Source organism: Pezoporus occidentalis, unplaced genomic scaffold (genome assembly GCF_034315485.1).
Source record: "Pezoporus occidentalis ecotype Australia unplaced genomic scaffold, CSIRO_AGI_Poc_V1 ctg123, whole genome shotgun sequence".
Classification (NCBI taxonomy): Eukaryota; Metazoa; Chordata; class Aves; order Psittaciformes; family Psittacidae; genus Pezoporus; species Pezoporus occidentalis.
The window spans coordinates 757,211-781,911 of NW_026913027.1; the positions used below are offsets into that span (position 1 = coordinate 757,211).

Consider the following 24,701-nt stretch of genomic DNA (forward strand, 5'->3'; position numbering starts at 1 on the left):
GTGTACTTGGTTGGGTTTTTTTCCATTTTGTTGTAATTACTACTCTGGCAGCAAGAACAAGTTGAGAGTGTGGCTTGCTTCTTTAAAGATCTGCTTTCATTACATATGGTTCTTGCTGTTAAAATACAGACTACTTGCTCAAGCCACCTTAAGGAGCAAGCTCTTGTCCTGCTGCTCCAGGAATAAGGCTTGCAGGCACATTAACAGTAGTAGTAATAGCATCCATTATTTGCTAGCTGGAGCACCAGCTGTGGATATTAATTTTCAAATTATTGTTCTGGCTGCAACTCCTTGTTAGTTCCATCCATTGCCACCTCGCTTTGTAGAAAATGAAATAGTCTTTGTAGGTAATTATTTCTGTTTACCTTTTACGTGGGGGATATAATAATTCATGACAAATGTTTTCATGCTTTGCTGTTCAAATTGCATGCCATATGTGTTGGCCTGACCTTTGAACAATGTGATTGGTCCTGCTTAAAAAAATATGGAGTAGGGTAGATTATGCATAGGTTGTTTACAGCAAAGGAAAAGTGGAGGAGAGGAATCCACTTGTCTCCTGAAAGGCAGGTTCAGATCTTGGGACAAAACTGTTATAAGAAATGCTTTGATTCTGTCTGATCACAGGATTTGGTCAAATCACAGCTGGTTTCTCATATACAAGTTAAAATTCATCTCTTGCTTTTTGTTTATTTTCTTTTGTTTTCATTTGCTGCTGTCACCTCTTCTGGGACCTGTATTGCCCATCCATGGTGGGATGGGGGCTTCTTCCTTCTCCTTTCAGCCTCTGATTTGGTTTTTATTCTGAGCAAGGAACGGAGAGGCAGTCTTGCATGAGCTACTCTTACAGCTGGATGATATTCAAAGGGCTATACTAATATGTTGATATTCAAAAGCTATGTTCTACCCTGTTAGAAGTTAAACTTGCCCTGTGCTGTGCATAGGACCTTAGGTACAAATGGAGAGGAATATCCATGTTGCGTGAAGGTACTGAGGCAGGATTGAACTCATCTACATAAGGATTGTGTTCTTTTGACATTAAACTTTTTGGAATTCCTCTCTTCAGTTTCATCCCATCTTAATGAATGCAGATATACTCAAGGCCATGAACAAATACAAGTTCATCCTCAGTTCCTGCATGTTTATGTGCAGATTCCTTAGCTTTTTAGGTATTAAAGTAAATAAGCGAAGTTGGTTCTCCTGCAAAGAATGGAAGAAGGAAACTCAACAGTAATTGTTTAAATAGTTTTTCTTCTGTTTCAGACACAGATCTTTTAAGATACTCAAGAAAGATTTTGAGATTTTTCTGTCACTACCAAGTTAATTGTTACCCATCTAAAACTCAGCTCAAATAATTGTCATCTCTGTTCCTCTCCCCTCTTTCTTTTTGACTAACAGACCATTTCTATTTCTACATCTTTCAGATGCGTAAATTGTGGTATCAAGCATGTATTCTGGATTACCTGTCAGAATTAATGAGCGAGTTTACCCACAAGTGTGTCATTTTTCACTGTGTACAAAATAAGCAGGAAGGGCATATTTTAGTACCTACAGGCTACTGTCGGTATCACATTATTTTGATGTATAACACAGCCTCCTTAATAAGATCATTGCGGGAGTATTTTGCATGTGGTAGGTGTGTAACATGTAGATGATATTTGTAGCTGACAGCAGCCATCACACTGATTCATACAACATTTGTGCTGTAAATTTTCTCTGAGCAGCAGTATCTCTTGCATATCTAAATAGTATATTGTGCACATTTTCACCCATATTCCAGCAGTACTGTGGGCCAGTTTGTTTTACCCTCTGGAACTGGTTTCCATAAAGTGATATTGAGGAAAATGTATTACTCAGTGTGAATGAATGATGCATTAGGGCTCAGCCTTAGTTCTGGTTAAGATTTAAGGGTATATGACTTTCTCCTTAGCATATTAGAGGCCAGCACCTGAGTTTTGATGGTCAGATCAAATGCAGTGTTCCCAACATTGTGCTACTGACTGTTCAGCTTAGACAGCTGCACACATAAGCCATAGTTCAAGTAAAAGAGCTGATGTGTTTCAATCGGTGTGGGTGATGAACTGAAAGCAACTTCTAGAACCCTGTTTTTTTTCACCTAACCCTTGGTGCTTTTTGAAAATCAGTCTTTTTAAGAAGTTGCAGCTTGAGCTTTTGTCATCTATTATAGTTGTTGTCTAAAATCTTGACCTTGAGCTTGATAGACCTAGTATCACCCTTAGCTCAGACAGACTTGAATTCGAATAATATTTTCTCCACAGTTTCATTGAGAGTTTTCAGTTTTTGCATTGATCATCCCCCTGGTTTGCTTTCATTTCTCTTACACAAGGTGAATTGATCTGAACCATGACTTAAACCTGAATAAAAGTTAAATCAATTTCATTTTGCTTTGAAACAGAAATATTGTGGTGAGCCTTTGGTATTTATCATACAATCAGAGGAACACCAAAACAGAGTAATAGAGATTCGTTCTGTAGTGCAGTTACATATATCTTCTATAAGGCCCTACAAAAATTGTTTCATTGGGTTTCCAGGGGAATTAGAAGTTGGCTCAGCAACCTCCTAACCTTCAAACTAACATGAGAAACATGGGATTTTGCTCACAGCTGTCTGCAGTGGCTGTCACCTTCAAAAAGATCTTGAAAGTTTTTTGGGTCTGTGCTTTTCTCCCCAAAATTTCTGTTCGGATGATATTTCCTTTCAGTCTCTTCTCTTAGGAGTCCTGTAGAGTGCCTTATATCTCAGAAACCGAGCCCTAGGTTTAATTTTTTCTTTAATAGACTACCCCACTCTCACAGCTTTTTTGTGTCTAATGAAATATATAATTTAGTAGTAAAACTGATTAAGTTGAAAATAGCAGTTTTTGTAATGAGGAAGGAGCATAAAAATGATTTGGGACTCAGATACTGATTAGATTTTAAAGGCAAAATCTAACTAATGAGATCTGCCAATTTGATAAGTGATATTTGGACGCAGTCTTAATGAAGACAAGCCCTTTTCTGAGCTAAAGGAATATGAGGTTAATAGTGTTAATAATAAGTTATTTTCAGGATTTTGTTTACCTTGGAGAGTCCATTAGTTACAGTGATGGCACCTGCATATTCTCTAGGCCGGTCTTGCCTTTTCCAGCAATTAAATTATGGCTCTAGGAGGCTAAGTGGTAAAACACTTATTAACTTCAGAGAGGTTAGGATTTTGCCCTGAAGCTCCATATTAATATGTGATATGTTGCTGGGCAGCGTATATAGAAAAAAGGTAATATGATGAAGAAAGGACTTTGAGAGTTGTTAAAAAAAAAAAACCTGGAAAGGAAAGTGAACTTCCTTTCCTGGCATAGCACAAGAAAGTTAAACAGTCATCCTAAACTGGAGGGTATTTTCCATCTTTCTTCTTAGGTTTAGTTCTTGCATTTCTGTGTGCTTTATCAAGCATATATTCGATTGAACATCCAGTTAGTCTGAAACTTGCTCTGTTTGGGGAATTCGGTATTGGCTGGCAATTATCAAACTGCCCGGATACCAAGAGCCTAACTTGCAGCTCCTGAATGTTGGCTTCACAAGGACGTGCAGGTCAGCAGTCCAGTGTCAAGACGTGTTTTCTTCAGAAATTTATGTGAGACTCTTCCTATTTACCTTCGTTATACACCGTAACTGAAAAGATGCTGATGTAAAAGGTATTCAAGATTTTGTAAATACTCAAGATTCTCCAAGATCTCTCTGGCTTATGATCAGTGGAAGGTTTAGTAGTGCCCAGCCTGAGTCATGCTTAGAGGCATTTTGGGAGCTTTCCCATCTGAAATAACTGATGCACACTTTTTCATGTTTATGGCCTATGATCGGAAGTTTTCAGAAGAGCAGGCACTAATCTATGTAACATTTTCACTTTGACTCTCTTGCTCTGTTTTGTCTGGTGGAACAGTTTGAATTGCTCGTCCTTCCTGAAGAATGCAATGGGTAATGCTAAATGGGATTTCTGTGGGTGTGTCTCCCTGTTTAATGTTTGATTTGTCAGGTGACCCACCAAGTAGCAGACTTAAGGCTGCTGAAATTTCTGCATGATTTCCTTTATGCTATCATATTTGCAAGGCTATTGAGTGTCCAGTCTATGACCCCACTTTGTCCTTTAAATTAAGACCTGCAAAAGTACAATTAAATAAAAAGAATGAAGCCAGTTTTATCAGATAGGGACTACAGAGCAAGCCTTTCCCTGAGGATAGGACTTCATTTACTTTAATTTTGCAGTCCCAGTTAGTCTGGAACAAATATCTAATTGACCCCACTGCCAGGGTGTTAGAATGACAGCTGGCTCCTGAGACATTTTCAGATCTTTAAGAAGATGTAAATAGAAGCAAAATGATGACTCAACTGCAGAGGCAAAATGAACCCTCTTTTAAATAACAGAAATGTAATATATGGCACTCCTCCTTCAAGGAGGACAGTAATCCTGCAGCAGTGTCAGCAAACACAGCTCTGTAGTCATCCTGTAGTTTAGTTGCCACAGCAACCTGGTCTTTCCTTGCAGCAAAGGAAGCAAAACATACTCCAAGAAACCTGAAGGTTTCCAGAACGATAACTCTTCAAATTTAGATTTTCCCCTTCAAAAATGTTAATCAAAAATGCTTTACAATATATAGTGGAAAACCAAGAATGTTGATTTAAAAATAAGACGCCTTAGCTAGTAAACTGTGAAAGCTGTAAATGAAGAATTACTAGTTTAAAGCTAGAAAGTTACAAGGGGAATTGTTTACACTGTGGGCTTTAGTTTGGATAGTTTTCTAGACTATGAACTGAAAATGTGTGTGTGAATACACCTTACAGTTCCTGCGTACTCCTCCTTTGAGTTACTTGTGGATGTATGGCCATTTTTTTCTCTCGCTGCTGTGAACCTACATTTGTGCCTATAAAAAAAACATCCTTGCTAGTGCTGGCCAAATTGTCCTCTGTCTTGTTTTGAAAGACACTCGAGCTTTGGGTAAAAAACAAGTATTTTCTGTAGAATAACTGCTTTTCATTATTTCCAAGATGTTTTCAACAATTAGGATTTCTGGGTTATTTTTTTTTATTGCTTTGTTTCAATGAAAATGTGGCTTTTCCTGGAAAAAGAACCTATAGTACCTAAGGGAACAGCTTTCTGATAACTTACAGATTATTTTTTTTTAAATAAAGTATTATTAAACTTAAAAAAATATTGTATTTGGCCTTTAAATGCACATAGAGGATTTCTTTTACATCACCCAGGGTGCTTCATGTTATCAGTTAATTTCCAGTATGTATATATGACTCTACTGGCTCTGAGAAAGCCTTAGTATAATAAAGTTGATAATAAATATGCCTATTTCAAAGTGCAGATATTGACAAAATGAACATATTCTACACAAGGCAGGGGGGTTGGAACTAGATGATCTTAAGGTCCTTTCCAACCCTAACTATTCTATGATTCTGAGTACGGGTACAACCATTAATACATTCCGATACCAAGGTACAAATTATACAAGAGAAATGATCATGCTGGTAGAAGACTAAGGAAAACCTGGAGGCAAACAGCTCTCATCTTTCTTGATTACTTCTCTAAAAATTACATTAATCTTTGCACAGGCAGTGGAGTTAAATTTGATCCTCTACTTTCATAAACGATGTTTTACTTCCTGACTGAGGGCAAGTGATGAAATTGGGGTGTGTAATTATATCTAAGAAAAATTTTATAAATGCACCTGTGATTATACAGTGTCATGTTTGGTGTAAGCTGCCACTTCAATCAGTGGTAGTCCATACGTGGCAAATTTATAACCTATGTTGTTATAAATTCTCTAAGTTCCAATCTTCTGTTTTTTGAGCACAGCCCTTTAAACATAACATTTCTGATGGAGGATAAAAAGACAGTGTTGGCCAACTTCGTGGTGGATTTAAGCTATGTTTGGATTGTGTTTCCTCCCATATAACATATGATAATATTTTCTAATAGGTGCAAAATGGTTTTCTCTTACTACAAGCAAAAATACATCAAATTTTATTTTAGATTACTTCTTAAATGCTCATACTAAAACTATCACTCTTTTGTTGTTTTTATGGAGAAATGACGGCCAACTCTGCAGCAGTCACTTTAATTCCTTCCATTCCTCATTTGTTCTTGAAATTCTAACTAGTCGAATTAACTGAAAGCTAACTAATGTATAGCAAAGAATCTACCACTTCTGAACAAGGTGAGAGCTTGTAATTTTGAAATCTGATGAAAAATGCAAGAATATTTTTATAAAAGTGAGCTTTATGAGACTTGACTTGGAAAGAACTATGGTAAAAAATGGATAAAAACTATAAAATACATAGAGAGCAGCTGAGGGAGAATAACCCTGGCTATGTGATTAAACAGAAATATGAAATAGATGAAGGACTGAAAGGTCAATTGTAGAGAGAAATTACTAGCTCCACTAGCAGTTTCATGTCTTATAGATTGTTGCTCGGGTTAAAATGATATATATTCTATATATGTCTAAACTGACCTCTAGAAAATTGCGTTGGAAATAGACCTGAGTGGAAAAATTGATTGGGGGGTGGTGGTTAAATGGAGGTGTTTGAAGGTTTGAAACAGAAAAAAAATCATAAATAATCACTTCAGACTTACAGAATTTGGCCTAAAAAATAATTATAAAATTTGTTAACAGGAATCAGGGTTAGGTTGCTAAAGGCAGCTGTGGTGCAAGTATCTTTCAGTCTTTGTTTTCTTTTAGCTTCTCCATTGTTGACTAAAGCTCTGTCCTACAGTCTCAGCAGGGAACAGTCTTGATAAAAGACCCATCGCTTTTTTAATATGGTTTTATGAAAGAGTATCCAGGAAGAAGCAATCTCTACTGGGCATCCACCCAGATGTTATTTCTCTGAATGAAATTTAATTGCTGTTCAATGGCAAGAAGAGAACTATCATTTGGCGAAACAAGCAGGCAATGTTTTATGTTGTGCAACTGACTGAAAATCAGGGGGCGGAAGCCAGTCCACACACCTGATATATTCCAGTTGTCCCCAGTAGAGCATATGCTACAACTTGACATCTTGGTGAAAGCTTCATAATTTTTTTTTTGCCTGACAAATAAGCTTATCTAAGTTAAGATCACCAATGCAGGCAGTTCCCCATTCCATTTACTGAGCTTATTTTCGCTATCATTCTGTATACTTTCTGGTGTAGATGAACCCATATACTATTTTTCTCACCAAAATGGGGTGCTGAGTTGTTTTTTTCCTGATCCTTAGCTATGCTGGCTGTTAGATGAAATAATGAATGGTTGGTCTGCTTGAAATCAGTGCCAGCTTTAAGACAGTAATTCTTTACAATGCTTTGCAGCTGTTCTGAATGTATTTTTCACAGCATGAAGAATATTCTAATGCATAGGCAAAAAAAAATTGTATATAATGATGTAAAATTTAAAGATTTTTTTTCTATATAGAAGGGAATTGCAAAGTAGCCTGATCCACAGTTCCTAGGCTGTTAATAACTACCTTTATTCATATTTCAAGGTCTTGCAGCTTAGTTAATCTCTATTGTATAAATATATTAATGCAGGAGAATCCCTTTTCCAAACAATATCTGGCCTTCAAAATTTGTATAAACTGATGTTTCTTAAGCCCAAGTCCAAATCTGTTAATTAATGGAAGCAGACCATTAATGAAGTAGTAGAGAAGGGGTCTTTAATGTTGCAGCTCCACTGGTGTTAATCACATTATAATAGATCGGCTGGTAGAATATGGAAAAGATGTTATTTTAATGTTGATATTTTCTTAGCAGGAAAAAAAAAATCTGCTGTGGAATCTTTATCGTGTGCTTTGCTTTTACACATTGCTTCTCTATTCTTACTAAATATTTGTTATATTTAACAATTTAAAAGCAATTTTTAACATGAAAGACAATCCAGAAGTTACTGCAGAATCTGGAGGGTCACAAATGTCATTAATGCTCAGATTAAACAGTGCTGTTTAATATTGAAGTGATTGTATTAGAACAGTGACTTGCATTTACTTATAAAATGACTGCTTTGAACACATCTGGTGTGTGTTGGAGCTCTGTTGCAATTCCATCTTAGTTTTTCATCTGTCTTCTTTCCAGCAGCATAGCTCTGTCACACTCTTCAGCTGAGCCTGTGGGAGATGAAGAGAGACTTCTTCGAGCCTTCAGAAAGGGAAGAAGTTTGGAACTAATAATTAGGTGAGTTTGAGAGAAGCAACTGCAGCAGCATTTTGCTATGAATCCCTTTGTCACAGATATGGCATCTGATTAAAGTCTGGGAAAAATGCAGGTAATGACTAACCAAAAAATGCCCAGTGAATTATTAAAGTAATCAATATTTTATTCCTTACAGATGGATTTGTACTTACATTTGAGCTTACGTTTTTAAAAGTTACTTCTGAATAATACTTAATATACAGATTATGTGTATGCATGCAGCTGATTGTGAACAAAGAGTATCTGCTCAAAATTTGTTGTAAGGAAACTGGATTGGTACTGTAGGGTCAATAAGTTTCTGTACATCAAATGAATAACTGTTCTTTCAGAACCAAAGCTAGTAACTGAAGATTCGCTTTCCAGATTTTTTTATGCATATATTTTTATATAATATATATACTTTATATATAGCATGCATATTATTTATATATATAATAGATAGATTTTTTTTTTTTTTTTACATTCACCAGTGCTTTAGAATTCCTCTTAACTGACTTCTTATCTACAGGTGTATTAAATATTGAGATGAGCAGTGTGAAGGCAGTCAAACTGAAAGATTCAGCACTTTAACGTTCACAGAAACATTGCTTACACTGTTTGGAAGTCTGCTCATGATTCATTGCTGATAAAGTATACATATTTTGGTTTTCTAAATTTCAAATACTGTTTTCCAAACAGTGAAGGTGCCATAAAAGGATTGTTTTCTGACCCAGTGTTAGTCAGTTCTGCAGCTGACATTTCTTCCAGCCATTTTAGTAATGGCGTGTTCACATCTAGGCATTGCCCATTGCTCCTTGGGAGAGAATTCTTCGCACATTAGATGTTCTTCTGTCTGTTCACCCCTGTAGTCTGTTTTGGACTGGGACAACCCTCTCTCATGATAATCACAGTATGTGCTTGTTGAATGGGCTGCTGTTTGTATTTTACCTGAAAAACAAACATACCAAAACCGTATGCGTTACTTTTCCTGGAAGGTTCATCAGTGCTTCAGAATGCAGGTGGGTATCTCTGCAAATTGACTTGATGCTGCAGGGAAAATCTTAGACTGTTTTCCAGTTCCTATGGTTTATTCTTGGATAACAGGAATATTTGGTGTCCTCATTGTACCCAGCTTGTGCAAAACAGATTGTGACAGTGTTTGAGCTTTATTTAATTTTGGAACACATGATTTTACTGGGGAGGAAAAGAACAAAAAAAACCCACCATAGTGAAATAAACGAAGAAATGAAGTGCTGCAGAGAAGTGTTTTTTCACACCTAGATTTATCTTCTAAAAGTAAAGGAATTTGCTTCAGGGGAGAATTGAGTACAACTATAATTCCTGTCATTTCTGTAACTTCTTCAAGAGTTGGTATATGGGTGGAATAACAGACCTCAAATTACAAGGAGTGCTTCATTCAATAAAACCCATTAACTTATGGTAAAATTGCAGACAGTTATGCTCCATGTTGACTTCATTCTTCTTCTCCGCACAGTTTATCTTTCCCTCCTTTAGCTTCATTTTCTACGCTCTGTTTGCTGCAAGTGTTTGCAAGGGTGGATTTCTGAGGAATAGAGTGAAAGAAACTGAAGGGCCTTTCATTCACTGGCTAATTGTTAGTGCGTGAAGATATATATAACTTTGCATAGTTTATGGGAAGTTATGGCCGCCTTTCTACTTCGTATTCAAATCAAAGCTGTGCTGTACCTATGGTTTGTATTAGGTGTTGCTGTTTCATGTTTCAAGTGTGTATTAATGCAGGTAGATGTATGAGCAGAATACACCCGTCCAACAAGAGGAGCATGTCAACATAAAGAAAAATACATTCTCATTTCTTCAGAACCAATTCTAGATAATGCTACTTGCATAACTACGTCACTTAATTTTTTGTGTCCTCTTCATCATTAACGGTGGCAAATATTAGCTAATTCTTATTCCTTTTTTCCTGTATTCCTTCCCTTCACTTAACACAAAGATGGCTTTTCAATGTGAAATGAACTTCCTTAGCCTTGTTGCCCAATGTATCACAAACAGTGGAGGTTCTGAGAAAGAGATGAGTCTTACATTGCTGATGGAGATGGTTTGTCCCATCTTCTGGCAACATCTGATGTCACAGATGTATTGGGAAGTTCATGACTCCCCTATTAAAATGGTCCATGGTAGCAGAAAGACAGAAAAATGTATATGCACATCAGTTTTGGAGAACTAAGTTTCCCAAGGTGTACAAGAGTAGAACCGTTCCTTTGGTGCTGACCACATAGCATACAAACTTTATGCTGCTGTCTTGGCAAGCATCAGTTTTACTGGTGTATTTTCCGTCCTCCTTTCCTTGCTAAACTATTACATCTTGTTAAGTAAAATGGTAATGTGGTCAGCTCTGTCGGTCAAAGACTGATTTTATCTAGAGAAAAGATTGCATGTATGTATAAAGTATGTGTTAACAGGAAAGTGAAGTGCTGAAGAGGAATAAAGGCCTTCCCAGTGTTGTTGTGAAGCTCAAGGGGAAGCAGAAATATAGGACCTGGAACACAGCCTGATAGAAAAGGAGGTGAGACTTAAAACAACAGAAGAAGGGATTGAACACTGAGGAGATAAATATGACAGCTACTATATTCCTAAGGCCAGAATGGAAAAACATAAAATTGGTATGATTCAATGGAGATGTGTATATATTGTGATAAATTTATCAAGCAATATTTTTATGTGTAACACTATTTAAGTAGTATGTTGATCCTTTGCAGTAAAACCAGTAGGTGTAAAGCAGCTGGACTCTGCTCTATAAAACTCTACATATATTGAGTATCCCAGGCTGAAGTATGCTGTCCCATTAGCTTCCACGTGAATGGTACCCAGACTTTTAGTTTATGAGCATACACTGGAAATACTACAGACAAGAAGGATCAATCGCAGTGTTGTTTTGCTGTGATCTATAGAAGACCTCCGTGACAATAAGCTGGGAAATGGTTTTCCAGAACAGCTTACATGTCTAAAGAATAAAATACATCCCTACCTGTGGCAGTGCTACTAACAGGATTTAATTCAACCCTTATTTTCTCTGTAGAGAGCAGGATGTTGCAGCCCTCTGAACTGACCCTCAGTGTTGTTTACTTCCTCATTAGAGTCCTGCGAGTAAGCTGTGCTTTCATATAATGCACACAATAAGCAGTTATAAATTCCTTTGATAGGCACTGTCTCTAGTTTCTTTAGTGAACAGCATTACTGAGATCCCAATTCTGACTGAGCCCGTTGGCTGAAACTCTTCTGCCTGTTATTATAAGCAATGAATGCTAAAGTAACGATGTTACAGAAGAATCAGAAGCCTCCTCAAATGGGCATATAGATAATTCTATTAATACTTTTAAGAGATGTCAAATCAGCTATTCAAGTCTTGCCTTGGGGTTTACCTTAGACCTAATGGCTACGTTTCAAGGTGAACATATACAAACTATATACCTTTATGTAAGAATATGCATATACATATTTTAATCTTAGGAAAAAAAAACTATCAGATTTGCAAAATGTCAGCTTACACTTCAGGCCAATCTATGGAACATTTAGTTTATCAACAGACATAATTTTAACAGTAGGGTTATACAGTAGTATTCAAAAGGCTGGAAAATTCGAGAAATTACAGAATAATAACTATGATTATGATTATAACAGCAGGGAATTTAAAAAAGTTTCTATTTGTCTGAGAAACAGCTGCACCTGGAGCCTTACTCACCAAATAAACTTTTTCTCTTTATTTTCAATCAGTTTTCAATTTTCTGCAGCATTGTGTATTTTTAATTAACTCTGAATTGTGATTATTTTCCCTGGAGTTCAAGCAATAAAGGTTAAATACAGTTGTAGTGATGATTTTGCTCTCTCAAGAGGTGTTTCTAACATAAAAATAAACCTTTTTCCTACTTAAAAAAAAATAGTAAAAAATATTGAGAATAGAAAACCACACACACACACAAAAGGCTGTTATTTACCTGGGAAACAGTTGTCTTAAGCTGAAAGTCCTTCACGCTCTTCCATGTTTTCAGTGAGTGCTTTACTCATTAGGAAGAAAACAAGTACAGAAAAACAAGGTTTTGAAACAAAATTTTATTCCAAGCCTCTTTCAAATCCAATCCCAATTTAATTCTACTTATTTCTTCAGTAGGAAAATGTCCCTAGCCAAACACCTGAGTTAGAAAACAAAACCTCTCACATTGTCTCTCGCTTTGTGAGTTTTGACTTTCAATGGGCTTGTTTCTTTAGCAGAATTATACTTTATAAAAAGTTATATTTTGTACAGAGCAAGTTCACTAATTTGAGGTACACAGACAAGGTTTTTTTTAATTAAGATATATCAACCTGTGCAGGACACAGTATGGCATTATTTTTCCTGGCAATTTGTGAATGCCGGACTTTATCTTTGGATATCTTTGGAATCACGTCTCCCTGAAGTTGAGCAGGATATGTTCTGACATCGCTCACATTTTCTCTGATTTATTTACAGATCTCTAAAGAAAAACAGTGATTTTTTTTGTACAGGTGGAATTTCTCATAATTTTGGGGAAATTAATTTTGGCCAAGCGAATGTCTCATTTCACATCCTTGAATATCTATCTCAGTATCTCAATACTGGGGAAAAGGCTCTTAAGACCCGCTTGTTTTTCCTGCCTTCCAGGAAATGGAGGATTATCTATTAATGATGGTCGACCTGTTTGTGAAACACCAAGAGATTTTTGTCTCTGTTTATGTTCATGCTTCATGCTAAGACTTGAAGGACTTGTAGTTACTTGGTTAAGTGAATTTTGGTTAGTTTACTGGATCTTCAGCCTAGGCAAAGTTCTTCATTGATGTGGCAGAAAAAAAAATGTTAGTAAGTACAGTAATAATCACTAAAAGATATATTTATCAACCATTTTATTATGCAAGTGGTTGAAATACCTCCATCTTCGTAACAAGAAAATACTTCAGATGATGAATGGTCAGTAATGATCAGCAACCATTGTATATGAAAATCTGGACTGACATATCTAAAGATCTTAAATATCTCCACTGTGGTTATTTCTGTATGACATAATACACAATGCCATGGGCAATTCACTTTAGATATGTTTAGCTTATAAAACTGGATTTGGATCTGAACCTTTTACATTATTTGTACAACACAAGCTGTGATAAAACCCCTCCGCATACCCCCACTTTTGGTTGTACTTATATTTGATGTTGCCATTTCCTGTTGTGTCAAGGTGTAGCTAATAATGCATTTGACCTCTCTGACCAGCATATTTTCCTGCATAATATGCTCCCCAAACTCCTGATTAAACCAGAAAATGGGGAACTCATGCTTAGTTTACAAGCAATACTTTGTTTGTACTATACAATCACTTAAATGATTTGATCTATACATTTATAAAATCGAATCTTAGTAGAGAGAGTTACTTTAACTGTGTTCTGTAATAACACTGTCACTAAGCTGCTGCTCTAGCAGTCTGTTTTTCAAGTAATGAGTGGGGTAGGACTCCAAGATAAAGTTAACAGAGTTGGTAACTTGTACTGAATAAGCTACACGACTTTATTCCATGTATGGAGTAGAATATGTTATAGGTAACAAGTAACTGCCTTGTGATTTCATACAACATATGTAGGCACAGGTAAAAGATACTGTTTCTTTAAAACTATTTTATTATGACAGTTTAATTTGCTACTGAGTATGAATAATTTTACTGTGAAACAATTTATCACCAATAATGCAGATGTTGGATGGTCTCTCAAATCAGCTTAAATTGATTAAACTTAAATCCAACAGATTTTTACTTTCATTAGTTAAAGGACTCATTAGTAACATACTCTTTTTCAGTAAGTGCCATGTTCCTTTGAAAAGTAAAACAGTTCACAGTCAAAATGAGCAAGTCTTTATTACGAATTTGACTAGGAAAATTTTGAGAAGACACTACTTCTGTCAATTATCTGTGTGTCGTGAAGAGCAGATGATCATGAAGTGAATCTAAAGCTTCCATTTTCTCAAAAAATAAAGCCACCCCCCCACACTCCAATTTCAAGTCCATAGGTGGAAACAAAACCCCAACACACCAGTAACTTGTATTTCATATACATTATGGCTCTATTATATCATTACTTTGAGAATTTTGGCCCTACTTGTCCTTAAGGAGCATCATGAAGATTAATTTTTTTAACGAATAACTTCAATACCACAGTGATGAGTGCTGTAGAAAAATCTATGACAAAATTATTACGTCTTCAGCTCACAATGTGAACTTTGTACAGTAAACATCAAAGTGCATAAGAAAATTCTGAGTTATCTACTCATTAACCTGCTAATGTCTGTGTTTGTTAAACCACAAAGCTTCATCCATAAATAAACGAAAGCTTCATCCATAAGTAAATGAGGGCAAGGTTAATGCCAGTGAAGGAACTCTAATTCTGTCCCGTGTAATCTTTTACCTGCAGCCTCAGATACCAGGGGAAAATGCAAATTAATGTCAATGAAGGCAGCATAACAACAGAAAGGTAGCGTACGCTTCTGAATCAATTGTCATGCGGATTTGCATGTCAGATTGAAACTCCTGTTAGCAATGCAATGAATTCTTCTTGCTCTGTAAAATTCTGCTTTCAAACTGTTTGGAATCCCTCTCTAATATTACGTATGTTAATGTGAGAGCTGTATACTATACTTTCCCTATCTATCTAACCCCTAAACAGTTATCTCGGTGCCATTTGTATTTCTAACCTGTTGATCGTCTGAATGCATGATGGTTTCAGCTGCATTTTGAGTTTTGTACAAAAAGAGATTCTCAGGAGGAGGAATGTTAATAGACTTAGCTGGGACTCCTTTAAGTGGCTGTTCACTTTGATCTTTAAAGTGAATCGTCACAACTTGGAGATGATCAGTGGCCATGGCTTAGAGAGCTTCTACTGATCTATGCACAGTCTGCATGCTAATGGCCCTACATGTCAGGATTACCTGATAGTTTCCTTTCACGCTGTTCACAAAGTTAAGGAGATGCTGTAGCATCTGAGTTATACTTGTTTGCGTCTCCTAAAGTTAGCTTTTTGCTATTGCCTTGCACATACTGGTCTTACATTAGAATTTCATTGCCTTTTATCCTACTGTTCCCACAGGCTTGCTGTATTGGGTTGTGCACTGGGTAGCCAAAGGCATTTGGGTGTTAAATACTTTAAATTCAGCTCATTTCTCATTATAGATCCCATTACTTTTATGTTGTCCCTGACATAAATTTGATGCAAAATTTGTGATGTTTTTGTTCGGGACACTTGGTATGCTAGGTGTTGATTACACTGTTGTAAATTCAGTGGAACTGTTAGAAATGTTACTACAAGCAATAGAAAAGTTATTGCCTGGACCCTAAAATCAAGGATCTGAATGTTTGATGATATGCTGAATGGAATAAGTTATAATTCATAGACAACAGGGAGATTTTTCCTATTCTGAACTGTATGGACTTTCTTTGCTGCTTAAGGAAAAATACCATAAAGCCCAAGAGGAAGACTGTTAGCAGCCCTTTTAAGCAAACCATGGCATTTAAATGCCATGTCCAATTTTTCAGAGGGTATGGATATTTTTTTTTTTTCTTTTTTCTTTTTAAATCTTGCGGGGGGAGGTGAGGAGAAATAACTCTCAATATTTACTGGGGTACCTTTGCTCATTGTTCAAAATGTTCAAGATCAGATGTTATTTTTGGTTTCACTGATCAGCATACAGATGGCTAACCAAATTTTTCCTGTACTTCTGGTTATCATAGCAGTAAAAATTTTTGGTAAAGAGAACAGGCTGGATAAGATTATAATTTCTCATAAATTATTAATAAAACCGCCTGAATTATTATTGTTAGTAGGATAGAGAACTAAGATGAGGCTTTCTTTTTTTTGTCTATTTTTTTTTAACACGTTTCAGACTTTTATGACACATTCGTTGCAGTTCAGACTAGTTGTGAGTTTGAAGGATAAATCATTTTGAGTGGAGGAAAAAAATACACTTTTATTATAAAGTATGGGATAAAATATTCTAATTCTCACTGAAGTTTTCCTGTATGTTTTTGGAGACTGCTTTGCTCAATGTACAGAACACTGAACCAGCATATGAGGTTGATTTTATATACAGCTTGCTCTGCCATTTATTCTTTTCATCTGCAGAACAGATAATTAATCTTTCTTTATATACTAAACCTACTGATGACTGTGAAATTCTATGTGTATTATTATTTGTTTCTCATTTTAATTTTTTTTTGCCACCAGCCTGGAAATTTGTCCTATAAAGCAAACATATTTGTTTCTTCTGTGCAAGTTGTTTGGTTACCTTTGACAATTTTTGTCAGCCTTCTTCTTAAATTCTACTGTCATTCCTCAGATGAAAGGACCAGAATTTCACTTCACTGTCATGATGTGGGATGTGAGCACAACACTGACTTTACTCAGTAGCATTACATTTTCTGAGATTTTCCTCTGCGTAATAATAATTCCTAAGCTATTGAACAGGTATGACCGTAAGGATATCATTTTAAGCCAAGATTTCTTTTGGCTTCAGTAGCAGCTGGTTCAGAATCAATCACTGGATGGATAAAGTGAGAACTGTTTTTTGTGAAGTCCATTACTTTATGTTTGTCTAGTTTGAATGTTATTTGCCGTTTGATCTTCAATCAGTCAGTGTTATGGAGTCTTTTTGCAAGTCTTTTTTGCAAGTCTTTTTTGCAGTCAACTTCTGTTTTTCTTCCCCTGAAAAACTTATCATCAGTAGCAAACTTAATCCCTCCACTTTCTTTTCCTGATCATTCCTGAATGTGTTGAGCAGCTGAGGCCCAAGCAAAGATCCCTATGGGATTCCACTGGTGCAGTCTTTTCACTGAGAAAATTGACCATTTATTGCAGCCCTTTGTTCCCATTCTTTTAGTTAGTTATCCCTGTGAGGACCTTCCCTTTTATCTTATGGCAGCTTAATTTAAGACCCTTTGGTTAGCTGGACCTAGTTGAATACTTCAGGGAAATGGAAGCTGTCTGTGTTAGCCACCTTTTCCCTGTTCTCACTCAGTTTATTTTCAGTGTTTTTTGGTGGAAAATTCTAGTGGATTGAGGAGTAATACTGTTAAAAAAAAAGAAAAGAAAAAGAAGTCATGTTGATGCTGTTTTGAAGTGCAGTACTGCTTGATAAAGGGGTCAGACAAACAGTCTATTTAAGTGCAAGTTTGCTTTCTTTGGCTTGAATAAGGTTATTTGTGATGTTTTGATTCAAGAAACATCTATCTGTGTTTGGTACTTTTTCCTTTAAATACCTTTCAATGATAGACTATATATAGGAATTGCTTGGAATAATGAAAAATGGTATTCAGGTGTCTTTTCTGAATTTAACCACGTTTGATTCTGTGTCATCAGTTCTCAAGTGTTACAAGTCTCAGTATCTAGTAGAATGATGACAATTTACTCTGGAAGCACAGCAGTATGTGCATTCTATGATTCTATGATTCTGGGTCTTAGGACATAACCTCAAACTGTTTGTAGCCATATTCTGAAGAAAATTTTGACCCATACTATTTGCAGTACAGATCAAATCCTAATACTTTAATATAGGGGGGTTAAGAATGGTGTGACATTTGATAAATAGCAGTTCAACCACATAAGTATGCCACTTCAGTGTACAAAGAAAAATGTTCCTAGAATCATTTAAAAATGTTTTGAAGACAAATTTGTAGTTTGTAAAGCAATACAATTTGTCACTAATTTTTCTGGTAACTTGTGAAGTAGTAAAAGTTGCTGGGCTTTGCTTTCTGGTGTTGGAAATATGTCACAAGAAAATCCTGTCTTCTGAACTCCATGTATGTGATTATGCCTTGCAGTAACATGGAAACTTACAGATAAGACACCTAACAGACATAAAGATCCTTCTCATGTTAGATTTTAAGGATAAAGGACTGATAATTTGAAAAAAAAAAAAAAAAAGCATTTGCTGCACCTTACAGGGAATAACCTGTATTGGTAATTTGGTAGTACTTAATTAGAAGGAAATACAGTAATGTCTGGCTGTCCTAGGTTTATGTAGATCTTATTAAAAGAGATAACACAGGTGAGTCTTACTGCAATCTGAAACGGGAATGTTTTGAGCCTACGTGGAATTTGCAATATTGCTCAAGGCTTTTTCTGCCTTCTTTTAACACCAGTTTACTGAATCAAATCAAATGCCACTTTTCAGCTTTGATCATGATAAGTTTTATATGACAATTCCTGAAACTTTCAGATGTACCTTGTGTTCTGTATAGTGACTGGAATAGTATTTAAATCAGCTCTGTACTACTTTCTGATGTAAAAATCTGCATTAGGAATTTAGAAAAAAATAAACCCTAAAATAAATTAGATTTTTTTAATTGTGCAAAGAAAGAAAAATGCTTCTAAAAAGAGTATATGGAATTATTATATTAGCCACATAAAAGTTTCATTGTCTAAGGATACTTAAAAGCTTAATAAACAATAAAGTACAACATATAATGAGAGATTTCTACTTCAATTACATTTATATGTAGTTTCCATAATGGATTGCTAATAGGAGAAACAGACTCAAATTCGAGAGAAACCTAAATATTTTATACACAAATATATGTGCAAAGTCTATAATGAAGTTTTAATGAATGACTTTTATAAATTTCTAATTTCCCCTACCATTACAGAAAAAGCCATCTCTGAAGTTCCCAAATGGTAGCACGGAAAAAAAAAATAGCCCTTTAGGAAACTTGAATTCTCAGTCCTTATTCTAGTGGGCAAAATAGCTTAAATGTGGGAATTATTGCTTCTGTTAAAACCGTAAACTGCGCCATTTAAGTTATGCTTGTGGTACACATTGGTCTCTACTGGGATAATCAGAAAACGTTTCCAAGTGCAATTACAGAACAAAACATCCTGAACTGGAACTTATTATGTGGTTAGGAGGCTTGAGACCACCCACTTACTGAATTGATCTTAATTCATCTATATATTGATTTTTGCCTTCTGTCTTTGCTGTTTTGATATGTCAAAAAAGTTACACTGCTTTTTCATTATTAATGCTAAGTCTGAAACAGGAGTGGCAAATCTTTAGAGTCACGATGGGCTTAACAAGTATGAAATTATAAGGTAAAGGTGGTAGTTGCTGAGCACCAGCTGTGGCAGCAATGTGTGAGGACAAAAATATCACATTAGTAAATATTCTCTTGAAAGTGTAGTTTTTGTTTGGCTATGTCTAAACTAGCTGCCATTTGTACTCCAGGCATCACAGGAGTTGAGTACATGATAATTAATTAATTTTCGCAGTGTTTGTAAGGGGGGTTGTCATCCACACCCTCTTTTTTATGAATTACATACTTCAAAGTTTGGGCATATCAGTTTGAGTTGTAATTGTACCATTTAGACTATGATGATGAAACATCCTCTATTTGCAAGACAGGATGTTTCTGGATATCTGTAAAACACTAACACAGGCATAATGAGTTTTTTAGATTTAGATCAGACATAAGAAAGAAATTCTTTACTGTGAGGATGGTGAGGCACTGGCACAGGTTGCCCAGGGAAACTGTGGCTGTCCCAACCCTGGAAGTATTTGAGGCCAGGATGGACGGGGCTTGGAGCAACCTGGTCAAGTGGAAGGTGTCCCTGCCTGTGGCAGGGGGTTGGAACTGGATGAGCTTTAAAGTCCCTTCTAACCCAAACCATTCTGTGATTCTATGATAATGACTACAAATAATAAACCAGTACAGTGTCTGGCTGTTTTGCTGGGGTTTATGTGTTTGTTTTTATCCCCAAGTATAATTCATCATGAAGCTTAAATCTCGTTGGCATTTATATTTATAAACACTCTTTTTCAATACTCTGACCCCCATGTTTTGGCTCAGAGTACTTAAGCATATGTTTGAAGGCAGGAGTGTATTGGGTCAGATGCTTTAAATATGTAGTTGCTACTAGGGTTGAGGAGATAATGAGCTCAAGTTCACAAAATTGTGAAGGCTGTAGATAAGCTGAATATGATGGAAGAGCTGTTTGCCAGTTCCCTCAGCAGAAGATATAGGGGGTAGGAAATTGCTGCTACCGAAGGTTGTGAATGCAGACAGTATTGCAGGACCAGAAAGGGGTTGGACAAATTCAAGAACAACAGGTCTATGAAAGCATGCTGAAATTAAATACCTAGTAGTACAGGAAAAGTATAGGGGAATTGAACCACAGAAAGTGGACAGGCTTCTGTGTTTCCTGTAATAGCTTCATCCATTGAACATGTTAAGAGACAAAATAGTGGGCCAGAGGCACAACTGGTCTGACTCAGGGCATTTTTTATATTATTCCTATGCTGGATGGCAGCACTGCCATCATACGTACTTAGTTTGTAAGTTAGAGTCTTGTCAAGCAGACAAAATTTTTAAGATTCTGTTTTCTCTTTACTATGCTTCCTTCAAACCTGATGTTTGGGAGCCTAATAAACAAGAACAGTTAGAAAAATAACATACTGTTGTCAAATGCATCTTGTACATCACGCTTAGTAACTCCATTTTTATCAGTGGTGCTGCGCAGATGTACATTGGTGTGATGTAAAGCAGAATTTAAAGACTGAGAGAAGTGAGTAGTACGAGCGATAGTCACCACAAGAGAGAACAGACTGATACTTTCAGCATAGATATTTTTAGTCTTCAAGCTCACAAATCTTTCTGCCAAGGAACCATATTTGAAACATGTGAATGTCCAATTTCTTGGTACCAGACAAACTGTATTGTGTGTGTGCAACAAAGCCGTCACCTACAACAGTACTTTGAATTAATACATGACTAATTCATGCCTGTCCAGCCCTAATTCCAGGGAATATTTTCCTACATATAAAAGATTGTATTGAGAAGAACCAGTTTACTTGTTTGTTTGTTTGTTCTAGGTTTTTATTTTTCCCAGTCCCAGTGACATGTAAGTTTAATAAAACTTTTGTATGCAGGAAGATTTACCAGTATTATAAAGAGCTAATATATGTATTTGTACAGGACAGATGCTATAGCAGCTGTCAAGATACAATCTGTTATTAAGTGTATATGTCTCTTGTCTGGCCCTAGAAATGAAACAAGGATGAGTCTGGCTGTCCTGACACTAGAAATCAATCACGTCCCATTAGTTTGCTTGTTTTGACACTGTCATGTTGCTTTATATTTCTTGAAAGTGAGAGAAACTCAACGGAAGAGAAGTATCAAGCATGGCATTACACAGATTAGATGTATGTGCTGGTTTGGATATGTTTGGCTTTCCTAGATTAATTAGTATTTTATTTTAAGGCAGCTTAGGTTATTTGCTGCACCAAACATGAAAATAAGCACGTAAGTTTTTTACAGTGTGAAGGATCTAAATTCTAATGACAGCACCCATTGTGGCAAAATTTGAAGACTGCTTTAGAAGCTCAAAGTAATTCTAAAACCCCAGCACATTTCTTCTTTAAATGTCCTTAAAATATAAACTTTGTATTCCCTACCTCCAAGTGGATAAAGCAATAAAATAACAAGCTAATCAAACTTATTTATTGCTATTCCTGGGAAAGGTATGAAGCATATAGATGTTTTCATAGTAGAGGAAACATACAGTATCTATAAATAATTATTTAGTGCATGTTAGTGCAGCCTTATTTACAGTAGTAAAATACACCTTAGCCAGTTAAGCATCTGTTATGTAGGAACACTTCTTCAGACATGACTGCAGAGAGCAAGAAGAGGGAATTAGCCCACCAGGCATTAAAGACCTTGCAGGAGTAAAAGCAGCTATAACAAGTAATTTTTTCTTTCCTAGAAGCACTTATAGAAACAGCTTTTTTCTAAAATACAAATAACTGATTTCCCAATGTAGAAGATATTCATTATTAATAAATTAATTATCAAGAAATGCTTTGAAATGATAACTGCAGTCTACATTGAAGACTTGGGTACTTGTTGATGGTGCAGTGTATACCCATCAAATGCAGAATAATCTGTGCTACAAAGCTGTGAGATTTGATCTCTTTTAAAATGAAAAAGACTTTGCAAATGAATTATACGAATAGATACGAGTGAATGTAATTTAAAAATTATTTAGTAAATAAAGTTAAAATTGCAAGAATGTTTAAGAATAGAAATCAAAAGCACCTTGTGAATCATTCTTGGGAAACTGCATATTTATAGTTGAGGTGTTTTCACTTTAACTATTTCTAACAATGTGCCAGATATTTAAATCATGAAAAGGGATGCTGAAAATGCTTACCTCTTTCACAAAAATCATGCAATTACCTGTTTAAATCTGAAAGAAGATAACTTAAGTTTTGTATTCAAGTGAAACCTGCGCTGCATGCTGAAGATCTTACTTAAAGAACACAAAAAAAGGGGGGGGGGGGGTAGGGAGAGAGTTATAGGTGCTGTGAATCATTCTTTAATCTTCTACTGAATATTTAGGAGTTAATAAATTCTTTGTTGTCCTTAGAACTATTTTATTTTCCCTTCCTAATTAATCTTCTTGGTTTTGAATTCTCCCTTTCTTCAACAGTAGAGAATAATGCCAATGAGTATGCTAAGGAGTTTTTTCTTCAGAAAACTCTTCATAGCTGATGGAGTGCATGTGTTTCTTTTAATAGTGGAGAGGATCAAAGAAATTGGATTTGAGGTGTTTAATTAAGTCTGTTCACAGACAAATGATCTTGATGAGTGACAGGTTGGCATGGTGCAGTCCACCAGGAAAAAAAACAACAATTAGAATGAACCTGTGGACTCTGCATCACGATCTTTTCAAGTGCAAGCCACAGAACTAATTTAGAAAAGAACTAACATGATGTTGACAGAGAATCAATAATGAAAGCCACCATAGGATATTTCACTAATGTGAAGTTGCTTTAACCCCACCCCAGAATTCAATGTCTGTTCACAATTAAGGCTGTTTTAATTCTCCTGCAGCAGTGCTTTATGAATATGCATACATATTATGTGATTTATTCTTTGTCCCCTTTCACAAAAATAAAATTACTCATTATGGATTTAAGAACCCTGTTTAATGAAATCAGTCAATTTTATGTATGCTAAATATATTAAAGAAATTTGAATCCCATTGGAGTTGGTGACAAATACTTTCTCCGACTTCATTTAGAATAGAAATTAACATACTGCAAGGCAGTGTAACTCAAACGTTCATGTCTCTAGAACCAAGGCAATCTGCGTATCTACTGAGAGGAGTTAAGCCACTTTACGTCTGCATAGTAAGTTCCACTGTTAGGTATAGTTTTTGTTTTGTGAGGTCATAACTGTCCTTATGTTATGATTTTGTGGAAATCAGAAAGGATTTCAAAAGGCCTGCAGAAAACCGGTCAGACTCTAACTGAACACTGTATATTTAAATTTTCCTGTAGGCCCTTAAAGTGAGTAACTTTGGCTCTATGTCTGTATTTTCATTGATAGATTGAGTACATACTGTTATGCACAGTGTGTATAGCTGTATTTAGTCAATGAGTAAAATGCCTGACACTCATTAAATTAATTTATAACAAATATTACCACATAGTAAAGGCAGATGTATTGGAATAAACTATTCCATGTCTAGCTTTATTTCTTTATGGGCATATTCCACTAGATCAGACAGATCCAATTCCTGTCTAACCTGGCCTTGAATGCTGCCAGGGATGGGGCAGCCACAGCTTCTCTGGGCAACCTGTGCCAGGGCCTCACCACCCTCATAGTGAAGAGTTTCTCACTAATATCTAATCTAAATCTACCCTCTTTCAGTTTAAAGCCATTCCCCCTTATCCTGTCACTACATGCTCTTGTAAAAAGTCCCTTTCGGATTTCTTGTAGCCCCCCTTTAGGTATTGAAGGGCTGCTAGAAGGTCTTCCCCGAGAGATGTTATCTACCTGAGGGTGTTAAGAGCGCAGGCTGATGTCATTGCGAGATTTTTATTTATTTTAATTTTTATTTGTCTATTTATGCATAGAAAACTCTTATCAGCTAAAGACTATCAGCTCATGCTCTATGGGACAGCGTATCATTAGGTTCCTTCTATTAATGTGCCCCTCATTTGCTCCTCAGTCACAATTTCAAAGCAGTATCTTACAAGCTGGGACTTGAGCAGACAAGGTTTGGTGCACTGGAGCATATTGAGTTCATTCTCATTAGGTGTTTGCTAAATCTCTATGATACTAAAACAAGTTTCTTGGAATTAATGTGCAGCAGTTATTTCAATTAAACGTTTGCTAAGGGCTTTTAATGTCCTTATCGGTAAAATTCAGTGTAAGCCTTAGATTAATTTGTTCTTGATTGTGTAGTGCTTTGGAAATACAAACTACTAAATAAGAAAGAAATGCTATTATTTTACTATCTGCTAGATTCTGCAGTACCATTATTAGTTTCTGCTAATATTTCTTTTCAGTGATGGAATGCTTAAAATTTAACTTGCTTAACAGTAGAAATACTGATGAATATCAGTTACGTGCAGAATTATTTGCATAACTGTATCAGATAAACATAATTCTGTGTATTATGCTTATCCT

General features: G+C 35.9%; 1 protein-coding gene across 2 annotated transcripts in view; it reads left to right on the forward strand.

The window, feature by feature from the left end:
- TENM1 (teneurin transmembrane protein 1) overlaps positions 1-24,701 on the forward strand; it is an 845,211-nt gene that overhangs the window by 134,065 nt on the left and 686,445 nt on the right. For both annotated transcript variants that reach the window (XM_062607456.1, XM_062607455.1), the window contains exon 2: positions 8,107-8,205. The gene's annotated coding sequence lies outside the window, so the exon portion shown is untranslated. The remainder of the gene's footprint in view (positions 1-8,106; positions 8,206-24,701) is intronic.